Source organism: Gambusia affinis, linkage group LG03 (assembly GCF_019740435.1).
Source record: "Gambusia affinis linkage group LG03, SWU_Gaff_1.0, whole genome shotgun sequence".
In the NCBI taxonomy this organism is placed as follows: domain Eukaryota; kingdom Metazoa; phylum Chordata; class Actinopteri; order Cyprinodontiformes; family Poeciliidae; genus Gambusia; species Gambusia affinis.
This window is the reverse complement of record NC_057870.1, coordinates 18769369-18795904: the sequence shown is the minus strand read 5'-3', so window position 1 is coordinate 18795904 and position 26536 is coordinate 18769369. Positions and strand designations below refer to the sequence as shown.

Below are 26536 nucleotides of genomic sequence, written 5' to 3'. Positions count from 1 at the left end.
CAAAAACAGGCTGTCTGAGCAATTCAACATCATCTAACATGAAGAAGATCACATAAAACACACCTGGATAAAGAATTTTTATCACGTAACATTTGACAGATTCAAGTCGGTTCATCGTACCTTCACCAGTACACAATCCCATTCCATAGCAATGGGTTACCATTTAATCTCAACCAAACTTTAGTTTTATACCATTGAATTGCCATTTAATTCTTTTGGGAGTTAAATATTTAATCAAATAAATATTTAAAAAGTTTATGCATCATATCTAATTTTGTCTTAACTTTATTTCACTCACCATTCCTAAGAAATATGAGTTCTGTTCTGTTAGCTGAATCTTAAAAAAATCTTAAAAAATATGCAATTATGACCCCCAATCAAACCTAAAGAACAGCTTAAGTGACCTCTGGCTGCAGGATATTTTTATTCAATGTCATTACTATATTATTTTACACAGGAGACTGTAAGTAGACTACAGAAGATGCGAAGACTGATTTTAGTAGCATTGAGACAACTATGCTTTGAAAAGAATGCCAAGTACTGCTGGATTAAGTTGAGCAAGACTTTGTAATGGAAAGCCAAACTTGTTTAGCCTGAAGGGAAAAGACATACTTATTAACAAAATGAAAGAACGTACAAAAGATTTTAACTCTCATAAACTCCTGCACTTAATTTGCTGACGTCTGTTTGACCTGCCATGAACCCCGAAAGATCCAGAATAAATGTGCTCATAAACACAAGTTTGTTAAAAGTGTTGCACCAAGTTTTAAGTGATTGTATAACTTTTTTTTGCTGTTGTTGAATTTGAACAAACTGAAACTTCTTTTGATTTCTCAAGGATCTTTTTTTTAATTTCTACTTAGTAAAGAAGTTATATAAAAAGTATGGGCCAAATGTTTGTACTTTTCGATTTTAGCTTGTATTCTTTAATTTACTCTAGCATGTACAATACGTAAGAGGAAATATTGAGCTCCTTTTATCTCTTCTGTGCTTTCTCCTCCAGATGGAATCAGGAAGCTGTCTTGGTATACACTGCCCCCCCCAAAAAGGGCACAAGTTCTTGGGCCACCTTTTCACCACAAGGACCCAACAACCGGAGTCCTCCTGTGGGAATGAAAGAGAGGAGACAGATGAAAGCAGGAAAGAGGGGATGACTCCCTGATCCTTTCCTCTCTTCTCCGTCACCCACCCGGAGGAAAATTTAATAAAGTCCACATACCAAGAGCCACACAAGAGAGAGATGAGAACACATGAAAGGAAAGATGGAGAGAAGGAAAAATGGAAAGAGGGGGGAAACGGAGGGGTGGCGGTGATGAGTGACGCCTCTCCCACGGTGTCATCTGTGACCTTCAGGATAGCCAAAAAGCACTGAACCTCGGGAGGTACGATGAAACGGGGATGCCACACACAAACACAAGGAACAAAAGACAAACAATACTGTCTTCAAAACAGAGCTTTGGATACTAGGCATGGGCTGGTCTAAAGGTACTTTCAAGTTTAGTTTCTATTTATTGATGGCTTTTTTTCTCTCCTGTTACTTCAAGATTTTGAACAGTTGTAGTTTAGGTAGCATAACAAAATTTACATCATAGCATTTCTAAAGTCCAAACTGACAAGCACACACACACACATACACGCACGCGAGCTGACGGAAGTAATGTGGCCTGAGCAGTTGTGACCTTGAAAGAGGATTTGGTGGGGGCCACGTTGGCATCTTGGACCACTCACCCAACAACACAAGTACACATCAGTGTTAATTGTGGTCCAATAATTGTCCTCTTTCATAGATAATTAAACACAGCAGGAGACGAGGGGCATCTCCTTAATGACAGGCTTTCACACCCAAGGTCTACACCAAACCAGAGAGGAGGCAGGAGGATTTCCAGGAGGACAGGAAGCCAAAGTTGGAGACAAAGGACACAAATAGAAAGAGAGAGATGGCATTAAGAAGAGCAGGGGAGCAATACAGTGCACAAAGGAAAAAAAAAGGGGGAGGATGGTGAATGAGAGTAAAACAGGAGAAGATGGGAGACATAAATCATAGTTACAGTGAAGAAAAACAGGTCAGGACAGATAAAAGAAAAAGAACGTGAAAGGATGAAGGTGAATGTCAGAGGAGTCACGAGGAAAGCAATGGAGTAAATAATGTTGAAATTGTAGATCAGCACCATAGATGTGTTTGTGTGCATGCTGGAGGCCAATGTTCTTTTTGAGTGCCAGCCAACAGATGGTGCCTAATCTGTAGAAGCCCACCCCAGCCTGTCATGGCACGGCAAGAGCTAAGACCCCAAGTTATGCTTGCATACTTACCAACCGTCAGCGGACTAACGCTCTCCAAAGGAACACATGCAAACCACATGTGAAACATGCTCCCAAACATGTAGACAGACTGAGGCACACCTCCAAGAGAAAGTTAAGACTCCAACCCAGCATAGCGCCACCATGATAGCATCTCATCAGTTCCAAATTCATTCAGGAACCCGACAACAACACCAAACGTAGTCATAAAAAGCTGTTATAGTGAAGAAAACAACTAAAATTCCTAACAGATGGCATGGCCCTACAGCGTCCTCATCTCAACATCGTTAAGGCAGCCTGGGATTACAGGAAAAGACAAAAGACACTGAGTCAACCCACTTCACAGATGCACTGTGCTAAAGGCTGGATTCACCCCTATTATCTTCAGACGTTGCTCCTGCTTCTAAATGTTGGGGTTTCTAAATGTTGCCACCAATTCAACTTAGGAAGCTTGAACAATGCCAGGGAGGTTTTGTACTTTTTATTAAGTTACTTGAGTGTACTGTACAAATATCTAAATATTGCACACACGTTTTAAAAAATTTAGAAGGTACATCCCATTTCAGATGTTCTGATTAAATCTGAATTAATCAATTGTAGACATGCAAGCGTTCAAATGTGCATTATAAAATTGAAGTATTAATATCACTTGACAGAATGAGATTTGCATTCCTTGGAATCAACCAAGATCTTACAAACAAACATGTAAAATATTGTAAACTGACCACCCAACAGGAGCAGGGTCTGAGCTATTGGAAGATTTTCCTTTGGTTATTTTTTAAAGGGCATTGATCAATGCTGTGAACAAATTCAATCAGATCCTATTGAAGTCCTCCAGCTGTGCTGAATGTGGACATCTCAGGAGAGCCTTTCTTAAAACTATTAAACCTTTGGAGTTTTTTTGCCTAATTAGATTCCAGTCAAGTTAGAGGCAGTTCCTTCAACAGTTTGGAGCGAACAGATCCAATTGAGTTAAGCTTTAATTTTATGGTAAGTTTATTTTAAAGGTAAGCCTTCTTGAGAATCAAATCAATGATAAAATAGTTACCAAATCAGGTTTGTCAAAAATTTTGAAAATTTTTCCATAGCAAATCACAGTAAATGAGACAAACATCAGAAGCACACTGTAAAAATTGGGAAAATTTGGAAATGACTTTCACAATCTCTAATGTCTATGCATTGCTGAGTAAGATGATTCCAGTCAGGCCTATGAGTGAAGGTGTCTGTGTTCTTCTAACCTTGTAAAGGTTAGAAGAACACCGTGCATGTGTTTGTGCATGCACACGAGGACTGCAAGTGTTTGTGCAGATGTAATTTCTTTTACGTGGATGTAAAAATGGAAAAGCAAAAAGAAGAGCAGGAAAGCCGGAGAAAGCTTACAGAATCATGTGGGATGAATTAGACGTTATGTTTTAAAAATGGAGATCTCGATGGCTTGATGAAAACCTCGGTGTGAACAAAGAAGAACTGTTAGTCATACTGACCCCCTCATGCTGCTTCGTCCTGTGATACGCGGTGAATCAGAGGCTATTTACTGGGTATTTCACAGAAATAAAAGCGTATCCAATCACTAGCTATTCTAACAGAGGGAAATTACTCAGCAATACCACTCTGTCAATCTTGATTTTCCTGTACCATTGCTTTTGCAAAGGTCACTGTACAACTGTGCTCTCACGCAGCTGCATATTCTCCAAGCACAGAGCTGTGTTTTCTTGTTTGATGGGGGCAAATTTTAAGCAGCACATAGACAGAGTTGTATATATCACAAAAAACATTGGCCCTCGTTTAATGTTGGTTCAACATATATATTGTGTTTTTATAAAACACAATATATATTAATAAGTGATTTTGTGGCCAATCTCCGATCACCAATTTTGCAGGGCTCTGACAGGTCAATACCAACTTTTATACACAGATATTCATTAATGAAACTCAAGTTACAGATGAAAACAAATGACCTATTCAAAGCAGATTACAGTTAACAAATGTTTTTGTTTTTTTTTTCTTTCTCCACACCTGCCCCCTGTCCTGGAATTGTCCGACTTAATCTATGAGATTTTAAAGCTCTGATTTGGTATAGAATAGATTAAATCGTTCAATAACATTTATAGAATATTTCTATTCCCTATAGGAATATTTTTTTACAATAAATTTTAACTATATGATGGTATTTCTGAGAGCAGATAATGTTGCACAATAAAAAAAATTCCAAATTAATCACATTCTGTGACAATTGAAATCTTTGTAAGGATAGAACAGATCAACTGTCTGGGTTTATGGATGCAACTGAGAAGCACAACCTGGACGGCTCATCCTAGAATGCAATATAAATTCTACCATTCAACATGTAGTTTAAACAAGTTGAATGGTTGAATTCAACATTTGAATTTGACTGTTTTTTGTTTTTTGTTGCAAAAAAACAAAACAACTGGAACAAACCCAGTCAAAAGCATTGTGTTTTTAGCTTATGTCCAATTAATCACCCATAAAGACCGATCAAGTCTAAAATAAGACAATTTTAATCTCAAGTTGATTTCTTGGTGCATCTAAAAATTTATATTTTTCTGTAAAAGATAAAACTGATGTTAATATACAACTCATAGTGTCACTCTGAGTGCCTTTTATTTCTTCATAGTCTTCTTTCAATTCAGCTCATATAACTGGGCATTTTACTCTATTAAGCCTTCCCTAACCCCGCCCCCACCACAGCTCCCAGTGTCGGATCCAGAGACACAGGTCATTTGTCATCAGCGAGGGGAGCAGGGGGAAACAGCAAGCCCAGCACGGGAAGCTCCATACTGGGCATGACAGCTCTTCACGTCGCTCTGCAGATCTGCTGAACGTAGTCAAACATCCAGACAGTGGTCAGGGACAGAGATGGAGAAGAGATGTCAGTCTCTGACAAGCATTTATGCCTTGGCAGTTCTATTTATTACATGACAAAGCTTGCATGAGGGGAAAAAGAGAAACTTACAAGGACTTACAGATAAAAACCAAGCAATAATTAATGCATGTTCGCATAATAACTGCATAGGGCGAGCGATTCTAAAGTGGAGTGTTGTTCCAAGTTCTTTCTCGCTGACCCCATAAGAACCTATATGATTCATTACTCACACACAACACACCTACACACACACACTCAGACTTTCATTACAAGCCATCCATCTGAGGAGAAGGAGGAGGAGGAGGAAGAAGAGCATAGGTCAACAAGGGCACAGAAAATGCATTCCCAATCTCTTAACTTTTTCACCTCTTTGCATAGATGTTCATCACAGTAAGAGAAAGAGGAAGAAGCACGCAAACTGAACAATCTAAAAAGTAGTGTAGAACGGGCAGTTGCGGGGCAAAAAACATTGGTTAAACAAAGAAAACGGGGGAAAGGGTCACTGAGCCCACTGTGACATTGTTACAATTGGTGCTTCTGTTTTAACCCAGCGTACATGCAGATACAGTATCGATCTGTGCTCTAAAGGGTACGTGACGACGGTGGGGTTTTAAATAAAAGAAAAGGGGGGTGGAAGAAGGGACAAGAAAATCAATTCTCTTTTCTCAAATGGAAGATGGCCCTCTGGAAAAAAAAAAAAGAGAGAAAAGGAAAAGAAATGACGTCGAAGGGGAAGGAGGTCAGATGGAATGAAAGAGGGAGGAGGGCTGGACATCAAGCCAAGCTGCTTCATTTGAGCCATGCAGTTAATGGTGGATATATACCCACCACCACCAGCCCTCCCCCTTGTGCCCCTGCCTTAGCCCACACTCCTGGCTTGCTTTTGTCCCTGGATGCTCCGGTCAGCACATTCTGCCTCTTTGTCTGCAGCAACCCTACCTTTCCTTCTGTTGTCAATAACAGTATTGAAAGTAGGGGTGGGAGGGAACTGAGCCTTAAACGTAGCCATGCATGCAGTCAGAAAATACATCACAAGTGTAGGTAAGTGACACAGCTCTCCTATTGGGGAGGAGAAACAAAACATGTTTTCCCATCTCACCAAATGTCAAAGGTGTGAGCGTGTGCGCCCATAATAAAAGCACTGGATGTTTATGAAGAAGAATAAGAAGTCAAGACTTTGTATGCCAAAAATCACCCAGATGTATCTTTTCGTGAACCCATCATGCTGCCTAGCAGACATGGGCAGTCTGAGCCAGACCTGAACCACTTATCTTTCAGTCACCAACACCCCCACCCCTCAATTTCTAACACGTTTTACACCAGAAATTCCACCAATGATACTAGACCAGGCAAGCGTGAGAGAAAGCCTGGCAACAGACATTACATGTGGCACGAAAAAACAAAACAGAATCTCACAGAATCACAAACGCACAACACAGAGATGTCTTATGCCTTTCAGCCAAGGTGAGGCTGTGGTTGACTCCTAGCAGGTCATGTGGAAATAAGACCAGAACAAACTGGGGGCACCTGTTCTCAAAAAAGGACAACATCACCTGAAGGACAAACATCTGATAACAAGAACCAAGCTGAAAATTTGGCAAAATACAAAACATCATTGCCTAGATTTCAAAAGCTGCCCTCCCTTGCATTGTCTGACGATAATAAAGCAATAAGTTAAAGAAACAAAATAATTCTTTGTATCAGCTGTAAAAATCTAAAAATCAGCTGTAAAACTATCACAGCATTTCAGATAATGAAAATCATACTCAGTCAAGCATGGTGATGGTAGAAGCATCAATTCTGCTGTTTAGCAGACGGTTCTGGTAGTGAAGGTTAGTCCATGATCTTATGCTGACGTGCCCTGGGGCTATGCAGTCGGACAACATTCCGAAGCACACAAACAAATCCACCTTTAAAGTGGCTTCATAAAACAAACAAATGGTTTTGGAATGGCCTAATCAAATTTTATACTTTTAATTGAGATTTTCTGCAAGACTTTAAACAGAAACATTCCAATCTGACTGAATTAAGATAATTGTAAATATGTAAACGGGGTGCAGGAATATAAAAGACTTGCTCCCAGATTATTACAAACAATTCATTAAAGCCAAATCATCCAAGGCTGAAACAGGGAATAACTGCTTCTTTATGCCAGATTGGTCTGGATGTCTTTTTTTTCTCTTAATAAATTACATCCTTGTTTGAAAACTGCTTTTTGCATTAGGTCATGGTAACCTTTGATTAAAAAAGATGTATCTGTTTATTGAACTTTTAAGTGTGACAAAAAAAAGCAATAGAAGTAATCCATAAGGAGACCAAAACTTTTGCACAGCACTGTTCACTAAGAACTTGAAAGAAATCCTGACTTGATTTAAATATATGTTTTTGTGTCCGTAGGTGGGTTTGGATAACCTTTAAATCCGCAGTATCCAGGTGATGTCCCGCTAGTCTGAAGCGTGTCCTCCTGACCTTCCAATTAGAGCTCCCTACCCAGCAGCAGCAGTGCTCTAAATCTTCCCCAGGCTGCTTGGTTTGGACGTGGGTATAAAACAGCCCTCTGTAAAATCATTACTGGGCTGTAAAACACTGGAAAACATTCACGATTAAAAGACCAGCAGAGATGCAGAGAAAACAAGGCCAGAAGGCGAGGAGTTATTTCCATGTCCAGATATGTGATAGGAAAACATTTGCACAACAGACAAAACAGCAAGTGACTCCAACGGGAGATGAAGATGTACAGAGGTGCTGCTTTTTTCTTTCGTTTTCAGGGACGTGAACAGAACAAATGTTTAACAGAGAAAGAAAGCCATAAGAAGTCCCATTCTAGGCATACAGACCACTCAAATAACTTTAACACTACTTTTTTAATAGAAATCCATAAGCTTTACTGTCTTCATTTAGACATACATCATGAAGAAGACCTACAATTAAAACGCTATATGTGATTAAAAAATAAACAGAGTATCCCTCTGAATGCACCGCTCACACCATAAAACATGACGGTGGTAATATAATGTGGGGATAAAATCCTAACGGAAGACAGAAATTTGGTGCTGTGACAAATTGTGAAAAAGGTCAAGATGTGAAGCGCTGTAAATATTTATGAGGTCATAATAAGCACATGCCACATAAGTAAAACAAATGGATTTACTTGCATTCTTGCACATTGCGATATAATATGCAATCAAAGTTGAAAAATCAAATATTCACTGCCAAATCTCCTCAATTAGAACATGAAAAGCACATGTTGAAAAAAGTTTATCAAACAGAAAAACAACTTAAAATAAAATATGGAGCACATCACATGATAAAAGAAATTGAATGAATGAAAAATATGGACGATCAAAGCATAGAAATAGCTACGCCAGTGAGGAATAACAGCCTAGCAATATGTAAATAAACAAAAACAAATGCATCAGTAATAAAAAATTTAGCTGGATGATTCTGACTCTAAATGCTGTACAATCTAATTAGTGACAGCGTAATAAGCCATTATATCATAATACTGGCATTAATGGTGATGGGGAGGTACTGGGGGTCTGACAGGGAGGGAGAGCGTGAAAGGTCACAGAAAAATGATTTATTGGATGCAGTCTCATTAGAGTGAAGGTAGTAATTGTCATCTGAAATTAAAAAGCAAAAGCACTATGCTTTGTAAACACATGTCTGCATGCATTTTTTAAATGGTCCCAGTCCACTGTGGGAGGAAGATTCCCTCAATTAACTTCACAGTGAGACATAAAGAAGCCTAATCCATACCTGCCAGTGCCAGTACCATGCCCCTTGCTGGCACACTGAGCCTGGAAATAAATAAGCATTAGAGCTTAGCTACAAACAGACATGTTTACATTCTGCAGTCTATTGTTGGATGACCGCAACTTATTTAACAGCAGGCTGCAACTTTTGTGTCCACGCACCAGGGGCCTCATGCAGAAAAGACTGTGCAGTTTTCATACTGAAAGTTTGCGGAGGCATTTGTAGCGCACAAAAAATTCAGATGTATAAAACTGTGCATAGATGTGTCACTGCACATGCTGCATTTTTAAATCCAAATTTCAGGTGAACTAGTTGCAGCTGCATGTAACATTTCTCCAGCCCAAAGTACTTTAATGCAAATTAGTACAAATACCTGGAAAGCTCCAACCAAATGTCTGAATAACCATGACAAAGGCTTCTGTTTGAGTCTGTTTCCAAATATTACAATTACTTAATATTTAATAAATTGTAATTTATTTTATAAAAAGGTGCCTTTCAGGGCACATAAGATCTCTTCATATGTTGAACCAGGTCAATGTGTCATTATTTGTTAGTCATATTTGCACATGACAGAAAGGAAATGCTTTCCTAAACATGCATTCATTCCCAGGCAGTGTCCTTATAGGAATATCAGTGCAGTTGACAGCTCAGCATCACTGCAAATTGCAACCCTAATTCCTGCCCATTCAGCCTCATTGTAAGGAAACTTTAGGTATCGGTGGGACACAAAATAAAACCATCCCTGGGACCTGTTCAGCACATTACTCCTGGATGATCTTCCTGGGCACCAACAGATCAGTCTGATCTCTGAACACACTGAATTCTTCCATTGGCGATGTCCTTCAGCATTGCCAAAGCCGCCGTTGTGCCACAATTATATGCACCTTTATGCAGCTATTTACAGGCAAATGTGATTGTCTACATTTTGTCCAGCTTAAGAATCATAAAACTTGACCTGTTCGGAGCTAAGCTGCATGTTCTGCAGAGGTGGGTGCTGCTCCGCTAGCGAGCTGGACACGTGCTCTGCTGCTCATGTGTGATTATCAAAGCCATAAACGGTAACATCCAGTAAATTGTGAATTTTGTGCAAGATTTTAAGCTGTCCTCATATGTTCTTTCTTTTGTATTTACATTCATACATATAAGTGGTTTTAATGTATGAATGTAATATAACAGACATGGTTTTAGATTATGCAGTAGCCAGATTTTGTACCCAAGAAAATTTCCTTTGGGACCATAAAGTTCATCATATCCTATCTCATCTGTCTGAGTTTTCTTTTGCAGTAAGATTGAAAATTCTCTGCAGATAATTTATATGTATTTCATGGGCATCGAAGCACAGACCACCGCACTTTTACACCTGCAAATTTAGTATATAAATCCATTGAAGTTTTCACATAATTTTCTAAAGCATGTTACGTTATTGGATGAGGCTGAAAGAGGCTTTCACAGTAGGTCAGAAGTTTGCATGGATTACAGCACACTTTCAAGAAGCATCCAGTTTTGTACATGTTAGGAATTTTTTCCCCCAACATTTATAAATGAGGTCTCAGAACAGCAGCATGTAGTGTTGATTATTGAAGCTTCCTTTAATGACATCCTTCCCTAACTGGGAGTTTCTAAAAATGAGTTACTCGCAGAAAAAAAGAATAACTGCAGCAAAAAGGATTTCTGCTTTTAGCAATTCCTCTCAGGACAGAAGAAGAGATAGGAGCTTTAACTCTGAAACAAAAAAATGGCTCAATGCATTTAGCCCGTAGGAAGAAAACAATAAAACAAATCGATGGAGAGCTTGTAAACACTGCAATTTTAGTTTGAAAAGAAGTCCCTGAATTAGAAATAACTAAGCTTAAGCCAGAGATTAACCTCCCACTATCACTTATCGATCCATGTTTATTACTTTTAAAATGTGGGTAATTGGGAAGAGTTTGGTGCAATCTCTGTCTGCATCTTTATAGGACGGCTCCACTAGGTTCGCAGGTCGTAAGTTCACCCATAAATTAGTTTTATGAGCTTCTGAGACATATCACTGGTAATGTTTCCGCTCGACGGCTTTATGGCCACACCACAGTGACTCCGGTGAAAAGTACTTTCAGGCATTTTAAAATAGTGATGCTGACAAAAGAATATAAATATGCAGCATGTTGCAGAAGTATTCATACCCTCTGAGCCTATCCAGATTTTTTTATGGAGGTATAGCTACAAACGTCGATGTATCTCACTGGGATTTTATGTGACAAGCCAACATCAAGCAGGGAATATCTGACAAGTGGCAAAAGAATGCAGAATTTTCACAATTTTTGTAAAAACAGAAATCTGAAGAAAATAAAAGTGCTGGATGTATTTAGGAAGTATATTAAATTGGGATGAATAAAAACATCCAAACAAGAGATTTATTGTACACTAATGCTGTCAAGAAACTTCCCTTCCTCTGCTAAAGAAAGCTTCCCATGGCATGATGCTGCCACAATTATGTTGCAGGGTACAAATGGTGTGTTCAGTTTGTTATTGCTTCCACAAACACAGCCTTTTACATGTTGGCTGCAACGTTTGGTCTCACTTGGCCAGAGCACAATGAACGAGGCTTGTAACAAACTGCAAAAATGATCTCTTTTGACTTTCATTTTGCCTTTCCATTATAAAGGCCAGTGGAGCAATGTTGGGACATTGCTGCAGTCCTTTGCATATTGCATCAATAACACAAGTAACTACTCAAGTAATAGATATAAGAGAGGCAAGTTTGGAAAGATCAGCAGCATTTTGAACAACGGATCATGAAGGCGACAATAGATAACAATGCTTTGACATTAATATTCTGTATGATACATGTATATCTGGATGACAGAGCACACACCCTGTATTGTGCTCCAGATGTTCTCTTTCACAACGTTGCAAAAGAGTACTAGCATTTTTATATTCCATCATCGTTGTTCCTCCTACTTGCACCATTCAATCCCTCCATCAAAGCGGCCCACTTTGCCAAACATGATCCCTGCCTGTTGTGTGATGGTTTGGTTTCAAGAGGAGGATTAAACAGTTCCCACACCAACTCTCTGATCTGGACCTTATCTCAGGTTTCTCTTGACACCGCCAGTGCTGCAGAGTTATTAGGAGCTAAAGGGGCTTTGTTATGGAGCACAAAAGGCAAAGCTAGGCAGCAGTTAGCATGTCTTTGTCAAAGGTTAGAGAGGTGTTAAATAGACTACACCTGGGGCCATGTTAACACCCTCACCTGAGACGTATTCAGACTTCAGTGGAACAGTTTCTATCCACGAAGACAATTAAGGAATACAATTTACGTGGAGAAAAGCTGAAAATAAAATATTAATGGATCCACCAATGAAATTATAAATTCCCTATCATCAACTATGATTGGCAGGTCAGGTACCTGAATTATCAAAATCTAAATGTATTGAATGCATCAAAGCTAAGAATGGCCCACTTTTTGTAAAATTGCTTTAAATTAGCAATTTTCAATCATTTTCAAGAATAAACAGCCCATTACATATCATGCCAGACTTAAGTACTGAAATTGACTGGGCTACACCAAAACCTGTATTTTGTTTGTTGTGTGAATGCCACCATAGGCATTCACACAACAAACCATCAATGTGTTTTTTAGTATACACATTGAATTTGTTATTTCTTAATTATACAGATCTGGCAGTAATCAGGTCTGGGGTAGAGTGGCATAGTTAAATTCAACTCAGCTTTCTAAATAATGTAGATAATTGAGCTTAAATCATGCGTTAGCAAGGTGGGAGATCATTTTTCATGTAGAGTTTGGATAGCTATTTTTCCTTTAATAAATGAAGTAATCATTACAAGCCTTTCCTTAGTATGTGCTCCAGTTATTATCGTTTGATATGAAAAAATGCATTAATTTGGTGATCAAATGCATGCAACACTTTAATCAATGTGTAGTCCTTAAGCAAACCCAGAAATCAATGTGACTCAGGAAAAATCTAATTAGTGCATCTCTATTAAATATTTATTTTTTCCTATTTTTGGTAGAAAGTCTTTAAACATTTTGAAGAGTTTACGTGTTTGGTTATTTTTCAACTGATTTCTCCCTTTAACTCCTGGAGCAAAGCCAGTCTCTGTTCTTCTCTGGAGGCTGCCGTTTATTGATCATAGTATCGCATTGTTGTAATGTGATGTCAGTGCCTCCCTAACCTGCCTCAGCAAGTAGCAGTGAAAACAAAAAAGAAATCTGGACTAGATCCAGACAACAAAAAGCAAACAGCGGCAACTGTGATTTACGTTCCTTAATAACATGAAAAGCATCTTGTTTTCATTTTTTATGTCTTCCCATGGTCCACATCCAACATTACTTTAGGGAAAGAAAAGGATCATATTCTGGACCAGTTCAACGTCAGACCTTGTTACTCTGGATCCCCATCTCTTCTCCCGCCCTCCCTCATCCTTTCATCCCCCTCTTATGCCACTGGCCCCCTCTTCTCCATTCAAGTCTGGCTGGCCTACACACGCGATCCTCACACAGACTGGGCCTAAGCCCCATAAAGGCTAACACAAGCTTGGTGTAAAAACTCCTATTGGGGTCTGTCTCCCTCCCTTCCCCCCCTTGTGCTGCCTGACTACACTTTCGCTTCGCATTACTTCTGCTATTCTAACTTTTCCACTTCTGAGCACTATCAATTATGCACTAGAATAACAGTGGGGCCAGGCCTGGCAGCAGGACATAAAGGCCGATTATGAGTGTGAATAATTCAACCATCTTCGTGCCATGTTCCTCTTACCAGTGATACAGGCAGAAAGGCTCTGAAGCTAATGTACAGCAGCAGACACGATCTGACCTAGACTTAATGTACAGATGGCTCCTTACATCCCAGAAAAAGGATTTTAAAAACATCTGCCTTTGCTGCATTATTAAAACTGCTGTCACCCTGGCGTCATTCAAGGACTGACAAGCCTCAACACCTTTACAGACCTACTTGTCAGCTGGCACAAGTCTTACAGTTAACAGGCAAACCCTTATTTCATTACAATGTGAACAATAGCAAGTCATTTAAAGAGATCACTGAAACTAACATACACGTACGGCCATGGCGGTCATTATGAAACTTGTTTGCTTTAAGTAACCAAGCAGATTTTGTTTTACCATCAACAAGCCCTAAATATTTCTGCCCTGACTGAATGTTTTACGATTAGCGATACTTCTAAGAAATATCAAACAGCAACAAATATTTCTTCACTCCACCCAAAGCCAAGCACACATTCTGTTCTAGTGTCAGAAAAGTAACATTTTGCCCTAGGCTTTTGGCTTACCTCATCCCTGTATCTCATTAACAGTACCTGAAAAACAAGTACGCTGTCAAGATTTATAATGAGAATTATGGAATGATACATATATAATAAACAGTGGTTTCCTTTTTTTCAAAAACCAAACTGGAAGTACTTTACCACAAACTTTCCAACATGGAATTTTACCAAAGGTTTTAATAATGCCTCTATAACACCCTAATAATACCTAAAAATATTGTTTAAATTAAAGAAGCCAAAATTCTGGTTCCAGACACAAAAAATTATAGTATAAATCATATTAGCATTTTTGTGCTGAAACTAAATTCCAACATTTTTTTAATAATTAAAATATGCCCCATGTAAAATAGCAAGTCATAAATATAAACATTTTTATAGAAATGTGTAGACCCAGGTGCTTCTTTTAATTTTTATCATTTTTATTTTACATCTAAAAAATATTTGACTACACTTATGAAACTCTACGAACAGTAGTAGGGAAAAAAATAATTTCAACTTGAGACTAAAAAAAAGGAGGAAAAAAAAGGCACATTGCTTGCCCCCTAAATTTGCGTTTCCGTTTGACATGCATGCTCTAATCCTGGCTGGAATGTCTCCGGTCTTGGAGTCCTGTGGCCCAGAGGAACAGAACAGCAGGTGAAACTGAACTCTCTGGAGTCTCGTCCTGCCTCTCCACCACAGCAACCACCACACCAGTTCAACAGGAAACTTCCAGCAGAGTGTGTAATGTACAACAGCTTCAAAATGTATTTTTTTTATTGCAGAGTAAATTTACTTGTAGTATTTAAAAAACTTAATAATCTTGTATACTTACGTTTTTAATAACTAACCTAAAACTTCTACTTCTACTTCGTCAAGACAAAAAGTTATCTTTTACACATAGTTGTTCAGTTAGACTTTATACATTCTTGCTTTATATTTGCAGCCTTATTCAAAAGTTTAAAAAAATGAGGAACTCAGATCGTTGTGGTGAAAACGAAAAACATGTTAGCAAGAAACAAAAATCATAAATAAGCAGGGCTTGAAAACTGGGGTGCAATCAGTTGTCTATAAACCTCTGCAGCAATTACTCTGAGCCTAATGCTGACGCTGTGCGCTTGGTCAACTCAGCAACACCCCCCGACTCTTGAGGACAACAGGGCTACAGATCTGGCAACTGCAGCAAGGAAACTGGAAGTGGATGGCAGGACAGAAAGAGCAATATACCGCAAAGAGGGAAGCTGAAGAAAGAAACCCACTGACCTATATATTCTATGAATACTTAGCGGGATGAGGAGCAAATGGAGAGAGTGTTTGGGTTGAGACAAAGAAATGTACTTACTGATCTGAAAAATATATAATTTTGGAAATAGACTAACTTCTCCGTAACTTCAAAAAAAGGTAGAAATAAATCAACAATACTATTTCCATCGTTTTCACAAGGCAAGGTGATGACAGTCCCCTCCATAAGCCAAGTTTAGTCATGTTTTGGTTATCAAAGCCCCACTGAGAGATTAAGGACTTTAAAACTTTTGTATGCATGACTATCCTGGAGAAAAACACACACACTCCTGAGGATGTGGCTATAGGCAGCGCTCATCACCTCTGTTTATCTGGTGGACTTAGGCCACTTTGGGGACTCCCCTTAAGTCTCACTTATCTCATTAGAACCTTAAAACTGATTAATATGAATGCCAGCAGAGGCCAGCTCAAGACATTCTTAAGAAAAGAGGGAAGAAAGAAAGGAGGAGAGAGGGATGGGGGGAGAGAATTTAGAGGAAGGGGGTTTTTGTGTCTCCGGACAATGAGCTGATGGCTTTTTAAGCCTCTCAGTGGCTCTGGGTTAATACCCCGGCCTGCAGTCATGGGATAGGCCATGGTTCAAAGGCTGCTGCACTCCAAAGCTCACTGCTCACTGATTTAAGAGAAGAAAATAAACAAGCTGAATAAATACCACATCTGCTGCAACTCGAACCTTACTAAAGAAATAATGAACTGCCTTTCCAAAGCAGAGGTGTACTGTATTAATTTTATTAGGGATCTACAAATACATCTGGCTCAAAAGGACAAGGCGATATTGGATCATTTTTGGGAAAATCACAAACTGTGTTCACAAAATATGTAATCATTGTAGAACACATCGAGGTGTGACTCACCCATATATTGTTTTCTCAAGAGATCCTAATTTTGACCTCTCACTCCCAAATAAAATAGGGCTTTTATCTGTGCTTTAATAGATTTCTGCTTAAGACATTTTCAGTTCAGGTTTGTAGAGACTAAGATTACACCTATTAAAAACTGTGAAAGGTTTTAGCACTGCAATAAAGTGCTAAGTTAAGCAAAACAGTAGTATACAGTAGTCATGTTGTGGTTATCAAAGCCCCACTCAGCTTTAGTAATCAAAGCTCCATGGTTAATAAGTTCATGTTTGACCAGTCCAGTCATTTTTGACGTGTTTTGAGCAACAAATGATTAAACCCAACCTGCACTAAAGGGAAAAAAAGGTTTAATGACCATTAAAAAGTATACAATGCTGAAAATAATAATTTAGATTGATACCACAACAAGATAGTGCTTCAGTTTTACAAAAAAAATGGCACAAACCAATCAAAAGGGTACTATTTGAAGGGTACTATTTGCCTTAGCGTCATTAATGACACACGCCTATACACACATCAACTGTGTGTCTGGGTGCATGTGAGAAAACTTCATAGTTCATAGTTTTCTCACCAAATGAGAAAACTATGAAGCAGCTCTCAGAGGAGCAGGCTTGAAGAAATGGGTCAAGAATAGTGCTGCGCTTTGCTATAGTAGTGACTTTGTGTTTCTGCTGCTTCATTAAAGAGGAGGTTGGCTCAGGACAACTCAAATAACTATGCGTGAGCACGCACACAAAAACACACATACAGTTGATGCACAAACTCCAATTCATTTGAGCATCAAAAACAGTTTTCACTGAGGATGATGGACTCTATGCAGTGTGTTACACATTTTTAAATGGGATTTATCAAATGTTTGATTCCACACTCCTCTTGGAGTTATCAGAGAAGGTTGTACTGTGAATCATCAGACTAGAACAAGACATTTTACTTAATATTCTTTAAGTATTAGTAGCTCAAGTTAATGGTAATTAATTTAAAATTCTAAAATATTTCTCAAATACAGTTTGACAGTTTTTTTTTCTCTTGTACTAATTAGTAAAAACTATAAATTGATTAAACTAGAAGACAAGCAAGAAAAATAAGATTTGTTTTCCAAATTATTTGAATTATGATCTGGAATAATGAGCCAAATTATGCATCACAATGAAACAAACAGATAATTTTATGGTCTTCTCTTGTAAATTATGTCTGAGGACAAAACTAGCTCTGTTTTTATTGCTCCAGTTTGTCCCTGCAGCTGATATGCGGCATTGTGGAAAGAAACCCTCCATTATGCTGGTACATTGCACACGCCTCAGCTTTCTGACTTTGATACAACGGAAAACACACTTTCAAGGGCACAGCATGCGATGTATTACAATAGGTGAAGAGTAAGATGCAACTTTGTGTTGACCAGCACACCACTAGCCCCTACCACCACCACCACCACCACCACCAAGTAAACACAACCCTGTGTGTGGTGGTCCAAGCTGTCTGAGGAAACAAAACAAGGGTTTAAAACCTGTGGGCTTAATCCTATCTCTGCAGAAAACAGCCACAGGGTCACTAAACCCACACCATGAAAACCACATCTCATTGGGGTGAAGATGCAGAGTACGGCCATTGGAGAAATGCCACCAACCAACCAACAAACCAACCGTTGTCACCTCCAGGGAGGAAGGCAGCCAGCAAACTGCATGCATCTTTAAGCCTCAACAAGGACGGACAAGGAGGAGGGTAGGAATTGGATGGTTTAAAGCAAAGGGGAAGCAGGTTACTTGGAAGTGAGCGGAAAAAGCCACTTTTTTTCACATACGCTGACAGGAGGAAGCTGGACTCGGACCAGCATCTTTAAGATTGCAAGACGACTAGTCTTCCCACTGAGCCACAGTTGGCCACATGCATCTATCCTCATATTTGCCCTCCTCTCCTCTCGGTCCATAAACCAAGCTACAAATTTAGCTGCTTGTTCTCTCGTTTCCTTTCCCTTTTTCTATCCAGAAACGGGCCAGTAAGACATTCTCAGCAAAACCTTATCTAAAAAATAAAAAAGCTCCTTTAATTTAAAACAAAAAAGCAACAATTATCCCTATTGCTGATAAAATACTACAGCATATTTATAATTACAGTTATAATATTTTCAAAGACAATATTATAACAAATAAATATATAAAATAACAGTAGATTTTGTTATAGCTCAATAAAAGTACCTGTAATGAGCATAGTATAAATTTTTACTCTTTAGTTCTTTATAGAGTAACACTATGCGTACAAGTAAGTGTTTATACCGGCTTTCTGCTCTGGTATCCTTCTGTCCACTTCTTACAAGATATACATCATAGTATGTTGCTTGAAACTTGCTGAGATAGACTGAATGCATCTTTGAGTTTCATAAAACTGGAGAAAATTCTGGTATTTATCTAAGGCATCCTTGAAAGGATTTTACTACATGAGAACAAAATGACAGAAATTTCCAGTAGTTTTGAAAACATAACCTTTCAAAACACTGGTGTATCTTATCAATGCAAAACTGGTCCATGCCAACTCCTGTCATCTGCCCTTTTTTGTCTCTCTCCCTTCACCTAAAATCCACGTATTACCTGGAGCTCAGGCCTTTTTAGAGTGGGAAGAGAAAGCAGGACAATGGGCGCCTTTCAGACTCACAACCTGGCACTGGGGTTGGGAAGATGAGAGGTAGGTGGTGGTGGTAATGGGGGGTGTTATTGGCTGCTTGTATTTTTATCTACTGTCTTTTCAGTGTAACACAGCAAGATTATTATTGGCAGGTCTTGCAGCCATGCCCACAGAATGAACAATGAGAAGGTGACTTTGCTTGACTCTTTGTTTATATTCAGGTCAGTGGACCAGCATCACAACAGTGACTTTAAGAAAAAGGTGAACATTTTCCCCTTTCTGTCAATATATGTAGGAGAAGCTTTTATACTTACAGACTTGAAAACTGATCTCTGGCTAAAACAGCACATATTACTGGCTAAAAGGTGTTTTTTCAGGACATATAAAATCTGAAAGTCTGAAAGTGCATCAATTCTGACAGAACAGTGGCCCACACAACCATACATGTGTGCTTCCCAGTCTGTCCTGGGAAGACGAATTACCTCATGAGTCATTTACAACTGGCTACAACCGTCAATTAGGTCTTTATTCACAAGCTGGAGATGTGTTCTCTTCTGGGATCTATTCTCCACACTGCTGCCCAGCTAGAAAAACATCCATTCACTACCCCACGAGCCCCCCTCAAGTTAAATAAGGAAAAACGCAGTGTACGGCCTGAAGTCAGCCTACCATGAAAGGAGTTATCTGTGGAAAATGTGGCTGTCAAAAAATGAGCGGTCTCAACCGTCCACGTCAAAAATTCCAGTCAAACAGAGCAGTGACGAAAGAAAAAAAAAAAAGAATTGAAACCCAATGGCTCTTTTGGCCCCAACACATGGAGATCTAATGTCTGCAACACAATGGAAATTTGCCATGAATAAGATCAACAGAAGTTCTTAGAAACAGTTTTCATATCATATGTAGATCTTAAATGGTTTTCTTCAAAATCAGAGCAGGCACTGTAGGCAATCAGATGTCTCTCAGTAGTGCCCCTCTCTGGTTAAGAGAGGAAGATCTATGCCGAAACAGCTGCTGGAAAGCCTCCATCTTATAGTAGAAAGCAGAAAAGATAAAGATGGGCGTGGTAGCAGCCTTTTTTTCTAACCATGAAAGAGCATCTTTGGTGGATAACGGTGCAATTCCAGTTTGGACCTTCAATCAATCCTTCTCTGGTGTCTTATAATGAAACATGATCTACTATGCGTAGATTTTTGTTTTCAAGAAAAAAAACAGCAACTTGTAAAAGTACTTTTGCTATGACGTAAGCAAAGAATTTAAAATTATTTTGTCTTAAATCTTGAATAAAATGAAAATATAATAAATGACCGTAAATAAGTACATGCCTCTGCAGAAACACAGAGTACATTATTTTTGTTGTTTACATACCGAAAAAATAATTTTCAATCAAGATTTGCGATTATGTACTTTGCATAAGATGGTTAATATTTTATTGTTTCTGAGAAGAGTGGTATAGAATGTTCCCCCACAGACTGAGGGCCGTGGGCTGGAAAAGGGGGCAAAAAGACAGATCGCTCGGCTGATAGCAGCATTTCAGCACTTGATCTGACCTTGGAGTGATTACTCTGGAAACAAAAACCTAGACATTAATGTGTGGGGGGAAAGCGAGTGAAACATGTAGCTTGAAACGAAGCTGCCATTCAATAGTTTTTCCGTTTGTCAGTGCGGAAAAAGAACAACTTCTGCCGCGCTTGGAAGGGTAAGGAAACTTTTTTATGATTCCATCTTAATTAAGGCTGTTACTTTGTTAGGCTGCGCAGTGTTAATTTAATTGTGAAAACACATTTTATTTTATAGTTTAAAATAAAGAGCTGAAGAGTTCTGTGAATTGCTCCTGCAAGGTCACAAAAACCTGTAGGTCATTAAATGCTCTAATTTTTCACTCTGCACACACAGACGCCTACAAGGAATCTCCTTTCTGTCCAGTTGCAGGCTGCCTTCTACAGGATTAGCATATCCACGACTGCAGCCCAGCCACCAAGAACCCCAGGCGACAGGGCTGCTTCTGTCCGCCGCATAGCACCTCCACAAGGGTCACGGCCAAGAGTCCTCCCCCCTTCCTCCACTGCACACCGAAGAACAGCTGCTCTGCTGAAACACATTGACTGAGCATTGACTACTGCCTGCTGGACTCATTTTCAACCTAATTGTAACAAAAAAGAATTTATAATTTAAACAGAAATGCATTTACAGATCTAGTGAGAAAATATAAAGTGGAATTTAGAGCCTAGCACCGAATTACATTTGCAACATTGCCGTTACAGTTGTTGCTAGGTTTTATTCTTCTATTGTGTCTTGTTTGAAATTTCTACAGCCCGGCTCACATTTTGTGATCCCCACCGCTCTCTGTTTGGCTGCCGTTTTCATGCCATGTTCGCCAATGTCACAGAAATAAAAAAGGCAGTAATTAATGAGAACTTTTAGGAAAATTGAGGAGAGAATGGCAAGGAAAGCAAGGAAATGACCTCATTAATATTGTTTTTTTGGGGGTTTTTTTAATTAAATGCTTTCAAATTTTGCTGCATTTATAACTTGACATAGAATTATTTTATTCTTTTTTCATATATATATTTCTTCTTATTGCTGCTAAAATTATAGATTGCTTATTACAGTTACTATACTTAGTGCTACCTTAATTTATTTATTTTGTTGTTATTTTGACAACAAAACAAAACAACAAAATGCTACTTGCTACAATACCAGCAAAACTATGTAATGTATTTTTTTTCTTAGTCTTTCTGATCTTTTCGGTATTACAGACTTAAAGCAATATATTGAACTGCAGTTATTATCTCAAAAATTAATTGCAAAACACAGAATATTTGGAGGATAATATATCGCAAGAGCATATTTTACATGCTCAGCACATGTAAAATACAGTTGGTTAGTTGGATGAAAACCTAATGTACGTTTCTAGTGGCTGAGATGGTAACAGAGACTTGGGGGGGGAAACAAATAGTCAAATGATATATGGGCTAATCCTAATTAAAGCATTCAAAGTATTTTCAGTGATAGTATATTTCTTTTCTCATCTTGTGCTGTATGAGCTGGCTGCTTAGCAAATATCCCCCTAGTCATACCTAAAAAAAAACCTTAGCAGGAGTAAAAAAAAGCAGCGCTCCTTTTGTTTCCAATTTTTTGAGAACAGATATATTTCCACACAGAACAATTGCCCATTATTTGTAACTTAAGAAAAAGTTAAACAACGGCGGGTAACAACAAATGGTGTAGGAGCAGTACTGTGCTTCTCTTCTCTTCAAATAGCTAAAGAAAACTCTGGAAACTCCAGCACTTCTTCTGGGCTCTCAGAAAAAACATCAAGAAAAATGTATGACTGAACATTTTGGTAACCATAAGTTTTCAGAAACAATTTTATTCTTGACACCAGAAACTGTATCCTGCCTAATTTCTTAACTAACTTTGAATGTTTAGTCATATATTAACAAACCATATGTACATAACCCTTGTAGGCAACCACATTTTGTTAAATAGAGAAAAAAGATAAGAAAAAGAAAAATATCTGCGATTTATCTTGCAACTGAGAATCTAAACGCAAAAACCCCCCAGCTCTGTTAAGCACACAAATACTTTAAATGCACAGACACATTTAAACCCCAAAAAATCAAGCACAAAAGAGAAAGCAGACTCCAAGAAGAGCACAAAAACACCACAACCACAGCTACTGAGTGGATATCTCCAGTTACATTCAAAGATGTGAAAACTTCATCACAAGGCAGTCATTTTTACAGGCGTATTCGCAAAATATAAAACACCTTGAAAAATATCCATGGACAAAACCTCCATCTGCCTGTTGTGCTAATAACACCTTACATTTCAAGGAGAGTTATTAGTTGCTAGTTTCACATTCACTGGCCAACTTTCTGCTTCGTTACTTCTCACCATATGCGCGTGACCTCTCTCACTCAGAGTGAGTCTGACCTCTGAGGCTTTTTCCCTACCATCTAACCGTGGAGGGACTCTGAAAATATCTAATTGTATTCTTTTATTCTCTGTGCCTGGCGAGAAGAGATGGAGGCAGGCGAGGGATAAGAGGGGAGAGAACGACAAAGAGATTCAGCTGAGAGTTAGAAGGCGACACAGAAGAAAAGGGAAGAGGCAGAGAGAGGAAAAGAGGAAAACGGAATTGCTGTCTTTTTGAAATCACAATCGAGAAACTATTAGATCCTGCCACCTTCTTTTCTGTTAGTCTTAATACATGCAATAACAGACAAAGTAGATGTCAATTTTACACCGGAAGATGTCAGAAGTTCTCACAAGTTCCTCACAAACACAGCTACTGAGGCACGGCCAGCACAAATAGCAACGTTACAAACTTACACTGCAATACAATAAATCTGACCATTCATAAAACTGTTAAAAAAATCCACTAAGGTAAGATTTTATGTACGATTCCTTGTTTGCTACTGATTACAAAGTGAGCTATAGCGTGTTTTGTCTACCAACAATGAGAACAAAAGTAAAACTAACTTGCACATTAACTTTTTCCCACTTTTTTTCCTTTTTTTTGTCTTTGTCTAGAATAAACTTTCTACAACAATTTCAAATATTACAACCAGACAGTTCCAGGGAGACTTTCTTGTGGTCACTACATAATGTTTTGAACTCCTAATTACACATTAAGTAGGAAACAAGACAAAGTTTTTAATGCTATTTTGGTGCACATGAAAGTCTCCGTTTTGAGATTTCTTTCTGTGCATTTCAGATGAATAAGTGGGCAACCAGAGATCCACATTGATTGGCTATTCATTTTTAATCTATCTAAACTTGGCACTTCCATCATTTTCAGTCAACAAACTTGTCGGCCAGCGTGTTGATGTACTTTTTTGAGTTGCAATTAAATTAATTATGATAAGTGTTGGAGTCAAAAGGTTTGACGTTCATGTGGGGTTGCCTATAATTCAACTGGTTTTTGTTTATTTTATTGAATCTATCAGAGTTCAACTGCTCTTCTTCTCTTTAATGTAACAGTATGCTTTTTACAACAAAACTAGTCCAGTCTGATCTCAGATCAGAAGGACAGATACAGATAGTTTTTTTTTCTACTCATCAAATGCATGAAATACCGAAAAAACTAAGGACGCTGGTTTTTAGTCTAAAAAGCATCAACCAAAAGCCTGCACTTGTTTTGAGCTTTTTTTAAAGGACATGGATAAATCATTTCATTCATTAATGGGATGATCATGTAATTCCTTCCATTTCTGTCAGATTCAAAACTACAAAATATGTGCAAGAATTTGAAACATATTAAGTTTGTTTTTCTATCCTTTTATTGTTTTCATGTCTTGTAGTTTTTTAACAAACACTAAATACACCAGAGTTGGTCAAAATCAGTTTTTTGCAAGCCAGACTTTGGATACTGTTTTGGACATCTAAAATAATAACCCAAAACATACTTTTTCTTCAAATAGTAAAATCTAAGTGTATATGGTCCATATACAAAGAGCAGTGTTACAGTAGAAAAAAATAGATTGAGAAAAGTAAATTGCTACAATATAAAAAAATGCTACATTTTTAAATCATCCTAGCAAGTCGCACGATTTGATATGTTCTGCCATCATATGAAACATGTGTTTTTGGCTCAGCGTGCCTGTTTGTGTGCTTGAATGCTCTCCAAAGCAGCCGTGCTCTCTGTGAGACCGTTCAGCCTTAGTCGAAGTAAAAAACGAAAACAGACACAGCCAAGTTCCAGGTCCACACCAATTTTCTACAGTAATGCAGCTGGAAAGGGACTCGATATTTATTAACTGACTCATCAATACGATAAGTTTGCTAACACTCTCCCTCTGTGCTTTAAAAAAGTTACCTCTCTGGCTTCTCAACCCCTGCAGAGCTCAGAGGCAAACAAACTCCACTCGGAGTAAAGTAGTGCGGACCGACTGTTACAGAGCTGCAGCCTCCGTGAAAACCTGTTTCCTTTCCTCAGGCGAATTTCAATCTGAGAAACAGATGAGGCTCAGGAAACTATCTATTACTCAGGTTTTACTGGAGTTCAAAGAGAGCGGAGCATATAGATCATAGCAATATCAGAATATTCTCTGTGCCTGTTCCTGGTAATGGGTCACATCTGAGATTAACAGTGGATTTATTTCAATCTCAATTTTTCCCCCTTCATAGAAAGCAGGAAAACTTGTCAGCACATCTGGAAGGTATCAGGTTAACTAAGCAGCCTGTCAACTCAAAACATTTCTCCTTTTTTTGGGAAAAAATAGCACAGCCCAGTCAATGTGTGTCTATCAATGGTAGGCATCAAGATCTAACTCAAGATTGCGTTTACCTTCATTAAAGACAGTGCTCCATTAACAAACAGTCAGGGTAAGTCTGGCCATGGGCACCCAGACCACCCCAGTCATGCTCCATAGTTTATCAAGCTGGGAATCTACACACCAGGCTAGGACTGGCCCCCTGACTCCAACCGGGAGCCTATACAGTCGCCCTCCGTTTTTACACCCTGGCCACTAATGGTTTCAAGTTTTCACAAACTTCAAACTCAATGTAAATAGTTGCTCAACAAATTCGCCGAGTGCTATTAATGACTTTGCTCACTAGGAGGGTTTTTTTTGTCGACAAATAAAACACTAAGTGCTGGTGGCAGTTGAGTGAAAGGTCTCGGTAAACTCTGCCAGGCGGCGATCAGACTTAATAAGCCGGGGACAAGGCTGTACAGTGTGCTCCATGAGGGACTTTTGGAAGGAAATGCTGTCTGGACAAATAGTTTACAAGAGCTTGGACTAGATGGAGCAACGAGGCTTTGAGTCTGAGAAACTTTTTGAAAGGTGCTTGATCGTATTCAACAACTTTTACAGTTCTATTTCCTTATTATCAGCACAAAGATGTTTTTTTTTTTCTTTTTTGCTTTGTTTATGTTTTTAGTGAAAGGTTGCTATTTTCTGTTACTGTGCATCATCTTTAGATCAACGTTTTAAAAGTTTGTTTTAGAGCCACACATCAAGATCTTTGGGCTTCAAGACAGCGGTCCCTTCCTCTAAGACATAAAGCATACAGTATGACACTATTACACTAAAACAGATTTTTCAAAAGTAATTTTCATAAGTTCTAAAAACTAAGCTAAAACAAAAAAGGGGCATTTTAACCTCCAGCCTTTTTATTTTTATTTAAAAAAAAAAAAACTATTTAGGGTTCAAAATAACACCTCCAATAATTTTGGTTAATTTTCAACAGCACCGGGGTTGTACAAAGTAATTACAAGGCACACTATTCTGCATAGTTTCAAACAAATAAAAATACAAAGTGTATGTAATAATCTGAAAAACAATTATTCTAATCTGATTTGGCTTTTTCTACTTAAAAGATCTTTTGCCACAACTCTCAGAAACTATTTTAGGATTATGACCTAAAGGTAGAAACAAAAGTTAAAAAGTTTGAACACTAACAATTTAAGACTACATAACATTTGAGATTTAGTTTGCTTTTATGCGTTTATTTTGGTATTTTGTAATCAAAATTCAAGGCAACTTTTATCACTGAGGGGACTAAAGATTTAAATATTAACGGATGAATTAAAATAGACTTCCTGGTTGTACAA

The 26536-nt window shown here is 38.4% G+C and overlaps 1 protein-coding gene across 3 annotated transcripts in view; it reads right to left on the bottom strand.

Moving 5' to 3' along the window:
* The window catches only part of efna5b (ephrin-A5b), a 114397-nt gene that overhangs the window by 85210 nt on the left and 2651 nt on the right, over positions 1–26536 (bottom strand). The gene's annotated exons all lie outside the window — the stretch shown is intronic.